General features: G+C 35.2%; 1 pseudogene; it reads left to right on the top strand.

Annotated features, from left to right (window-relative positions):
- Nucleotides 1-631: 631 nt before the first annotated feature.
- LOC110327205 lies at nucleotides 632-1,569 on the top strand (annotated as a pseudogene).
- Nucleotides 1,570-5,439: the final 3,870 nt, after the last annotated feature.

Raw genomic sequence — 5,439 nt, 5'->3', positions numbered from 1 at the left:
GTAAACCACAATGACACTGTTAAAGGCATCTTAGTTATCAAGATTTATTTTGGATCAATGGCTGTTCCTTTATAACTGACTATTAATGCATAGCTAGGATGATTCATGGTGTTCTGCCATATTATTATATTATTAATGAACACACTGAAGCAGCTCAGAGAATTCCATGTGTATTTTTATTACAAATGAAGAACCATTGAACTCAGATGTATTTAACTAGAAATCTGATTTTATATTGATTTTTATACTTAATATTGAAGGTAATATTCTTTGTGTATTTCTACTAGTTATTCCTTTGTAAAAAATTTTGCAGTGAAGCAACTACATATAGTATACCATGTTGTTGTTATCATTACTATAATGGGTACAAGAGAAGGTATGTAGTAAACAAAAACAATCAAATAATATGTCAGAAGGGTGAACAGAGAGAAAATTTAAGAGATAGAAAACAGCACAAAGACAGAAGGAGAAAGAAACAAGTGGGAACCGACACACATATGGATAGAGAGTGGAGGGGACAAAACAAAGAGGGAAAGGGATTTTTACTTTATAAAGCATGTCTTGAATTTTAAACTGATGGACATTTTTTTCTGTACAATTACCCCAATTATTTTTTCAGTATCTGAAAATCATGGGATTCATAAATCAAACAACTACTTCTGACTTTCTCCTTCTGGGCCTCTCAAGTGACCCTGAATTGCAGCCTGTCATGTTTAGACTCTTTCTGTTTATATAACTGGTAACAGTGATTGGAAACATGTTCATAATATTGGCCATCATTTCAGATTTCCATCTTCATACTCCCATGTGCTTCTTTATCTCCATCCTATCCTGGACTGATATTTGCACAAGTACCACAACAATATCAAAGTTGCTTGTGAACATCCAAGAACAGAATCTAAGCATAACTTTTGCAGGATGCCTCATTCAGGCTTGTTTTGCCATGGTTTTTGTTAGTCTGGAGTGCTGCCTTCTTGCAGCAATGGCATGTGATTGCTATGTGGCCATTTGCTGCCCCTTAAGGTATACAATTATCATGAATTGTATCTGTGTCATCTAGTCATCCTATTCTCCCTGCTCAGCAGCACAGCTAATGCATTACGTCTCAGTCTCATGATGCTGTGGCTGTCCTTCTGCAAAAACTTGGAAATTTCTCACTTCTTTTGTGAAATTACGCAGTTCATTAAGTAGCCTATTCTGACACATCCATCAACATTATGCTGATATATATTGCAAGTTTAACATTTGGTGGCATTACTTTTTCTGGAATCATTTTCTCTTATATTGAAATTGTCTCTACTGTTTTGAAAATACCATCCGTGCAAGGAAGATATAAAGCCTTTTATACCTATGGGTCTTATCTGTCAGTCATATCTTTATTCTATGGGACAGGTTTAAGTGTGTGCATCAGCTCTTCAGGAACGGACTCTCCCAGGATGACTGTAATGGCATCAGTGATGAATACTGTGGTAACTCAGATGCTGAACCCCTTCATTTATAGCTTGAGGAATAAGGAAAGAAATGAAAGAAACCTTGAGGAAAGCCATAGGTAGAATGATTTCCCTTTAATAAATACGTTATCTTCTTTAGTTAGATTCTATAGTTAAATCACTCTGACAAGATTCCTCTAATTTCCAATTATCTGACCATCCCTTTACTAATCCTTCTAAATTCAGTGCTTGACATAATGCCAGATTTCATTTATTAATTTTCTATGTTTACTTATTGTGGAAAAACTGTCTCAATTATGCTATTGGTTCCTTTTATGTTATAAAATCAGGGACAAAGTATGTGACTGTTGGTCTGTGTCTGTCTGTCTGTTATTTAAAAGTGACCCATACATATGTATTTGTATATATGCATATAACAAAAAGATGGGATGTTAATCTTACTGATATAATTATATTAATATATACAATTAGAAGTTATACATGTTTGGGAACTGCAAGAAAACATTTCGACATATGTAGAAAATATGTAATGATCAGATCATGGCAATCAAAGTGCTACTTCCAATATTTTCCATTAATTTCAATGGATAACACTGAATGAAACTCACTTGAATTTATGTTGTTCATATATGTCAATCATAGTACATTAGAAGTTAGTTCATCAATTTAGATATACTGTATACCTGTCCATTTTCTGTTTATCTGTCACATATCTTTCCAAACTTGTCATAATTAACATCATATTATCTCCTGTAAATTCATCTTTGGCTTTCAAATATATGTAAGAGAATATGGCATTTTTCATTCTCTGCCTAATTTCACTTAACAAAATAATATCTAGTTTAATTAACTTTGCCTAAAATGATAATAATTTATGTTTATGGTGGAATAAAATTCTGTTGTGTCTTCATACCATTTTCACCTTATACATATATAAACTGATTACTGCTTAAAATTAATTTCTTATGAGGACTATTAGTTGGTTCAGTTGGATAAAAATGTACATACAACTATTAAATATTTGTCTTTATACCTTTATATTGGCATCCACTTCAGTTTTTGAAAGAGCAAGTTTCTCTGTGAATAAATGCCATGTTTTTACTGGCTATTAACTGATGGTGGCATTTTAATGTAAGTGGTGTATCAATAAGACTTGTACAGATTTCACTGATGATTAGAATGATATTGAACAATTTTTAAACTCTATTTATCACTTGTTTGTATTTTTTGAAGAAAGCATATAGCTTCTTTGCTTATTATTTAACTGAATTTTTGAAATTTTCTTTCATTTGAATTTCTTTTATTTTATAGCTGTGACATATTGTTTTATGGATCCGCATCAGCTGAATGGAATGAAGGTGAATTTAAAAGTTACTGAGGAAGTTTTCAAACCTATTAAATGACTTATGACTCATCTGTTAAGGTCAAATCAGTAGCAATCCCAGGTGATGCCCCAAGAGCTGGAGAAAGGAAGCTTTTGAACCAAACATATTCATTTCTGAAAAACATCATTTCTAAATAATATCCTGCTAAGGGAACATCAATTAGTTGTATTTCTAAAAAAAAAAAACCAAAAACAGAAATAAAAATTATCTCAGTAATTTTATGTTAGTAAGAGATGTTTGGACTTTTCAGGAAAAACACGTTAGGATCTAATATTACAAATACACCTTAAGTCTAACATATTTAAACACACAGAATTTTGCATTTTTAAGCAGGAGCCAAGAATTTGTTAAACAGCTGTGTTATTGCTTATGATGTATAATTTTATCTCCCATATAAATTACTGTAATACAATAGTAATCTTATACTACTTTGTCCATTTTGAAACTTCTTACCCTCATTAATATTTAAGGTTTAAGACTCAATTCCTTATCATAACTGATCACTGTGCAACTGAGATGCAACAAAAAAAGTAGAAGAAATGATAGGGTTCACAGAGCCTGGGACACCAACCCAGGGAGCATAAAAGAGATAAACCTAGACCATCTGTAACTTTGTAACAAATGTGCAGCTTGGTGTTCATGTGGTTCCCTAACCACAAGGGTTAGAACAAGGCTATCTCAGTCTCTGTTCCCTGCCATTGGATCCCCTTCCCCACTACCTGGACTGCTTAGTTGTGCCTCATCAGGAAATGTGTTTAGACAAGATGCCCCAATGTTGGTTGGTACCCAAGGGAAGGCTCTCCTTCTCTGCGGTTTTACATAAACCAAGTCCTATGATTCTTTAAATATCTGGTAAAAGTGTTTCCAAAGATAGCATCCACAGTATATATTGTTTATGAACTGGAAGTATCCCACTCCCATCATTCTACGTCTGAGGAAGACAGAACTGCGAATATTGTTTAAGCATAGCATAGTCAACTAGATGGGGAAGCAAGAAACATGAGGACCACAGTGATAGTGTTGGGAGTCAATGATAGCTAACGGTGTCCTTCAAAGTACACGTTTTACACAGAAGAGGCTATAAAAGAGATGAAAACAGTTTGTTGTATTGGTTTTTGTTTAAATATTGATTGTGAACATGTATTCATAATAATTAATAATGGAGCAACAATACAGTGCAAAGAAAACAAACTCAAAGCATAAAATATTGAGAATAATAATCATTTTAAAACTCTAAATTTTCAATTTTTACATAGAAAGAGGATTTTGAGGGGAATTAAGTTGAATTTTTTGTTTGTTTTGTTTGTTTGATTGTTTTTCATTTTTCGAGACAGGGTTTCTCTGTATAGCCTGTCCAAGCTGTCCTGGAACTCACTCTGTAGACCAGGCTGGCCTCGAACTCAGAAATCTGCCTGCCTCTGCCTCCAGAGTGCTGGTATTGAAGGCATGTGCCCCCACACCCGACTAAGTTGAATATTCTTATTCCCAGCTGGATAATTAGGTAATACTTTTCACCTGCCTAGGGATTAACCATATACTTTTGTTAAACATCACATGGCAATATGAACAGAGATGTATATAGAAATTTTTGTGGGAGTATGTTTAACACATTTGTACTTCTGAAGAAAAGATTTGATATAACAAAAATACTTCCTTGACAAAACCACAATTGTTAACTGAATGTTCTCTTAGAATCTATTACAAATAAAATATATTGTGTTACTTAGAGCAGAATTACTGAAAAGGTGTGCACATGTTTCTCAACTTTGGAAGGGCCAGACAGCTTGTTTTTATTAATTATTTTATTTATTAACATTTCAAATGTTGTTCTCCTTTCCATTCCCCCTCCCCAGCTATGTGTACCCTACTGCATCTCTCCTCTCCTTTGCCTATAAGGTCTTCCCCACCTCATCCCTCTAGCACCGCCCCCTTCAATGCTTCATCAAACCTCTACAGGACCAAGCACATCCCCTCCCTCTGAGTCCAAAAAAGGGAATCCTCTGATACATATATGTAGTGGGGGCCACAGACCAGCTCATGTATTTTCTTTGGTTGAGGGCTTAATCCCAGGGAGCTTCAAGGGTCCTATTAGTTGATACTGTCGTTCTTCCCATGTGGTTGCAATTCCTTTCAGTTTCTTTAGTCTTTCTGCTAAACCTTCCTTAAAGGTACCCTGGCTCAGTCCAATGGGAGTCTGTAAGTAGGTGCACCACTCTCAGCCAGGTGCTGATAGAGCCTCTCAGAAGACAGCCATGACAGACTCCTATCTGCAAGCACATCTTAATCGTATTGGGGTTTGGTGTCTGCACATGGGGTAGATTCCAAGTTGAGTCAGTCTCTGGATGATCTTTCCTTCAGTTTCTGCTTCATTTTTTGTTCCTTCATTTCCATTACACAGGAACAATTCTCAGTAAAAAAATAATAATAATAATAATAGCTAGATGGGTGGCCGCATCCCTCTACTGTGGGCCATGTCTATATACTGGAGGTGGTCTCTTCTGATTCCATCTCCCCACTATTGGACATTTCAGCTTATGTCATCCCCATTGGGACCTGGGAGCCTCTCCCATTCCTGGTTTCTGGACCTATCTAGTGGTTTCCCC

The sequence above is a fragment of the Mus pahari genome, chromosome 10 (genome assembly GCF_900095145.1).
Source record: "Mus pahari chromosome 10, PAHARI_EIJ_v1.1, whole genome shotgun sequence".
NCBI lineage: Eukaryota > Metazoa > Chordata > Mammalia > Rodentia > Muridae > Mus > Mus pahari.
The sequence above is the reverse complement of the archived record's forward strand: the minus strand, read 5'-3'. Positions and strand labels throughout refer to the sequence as shown.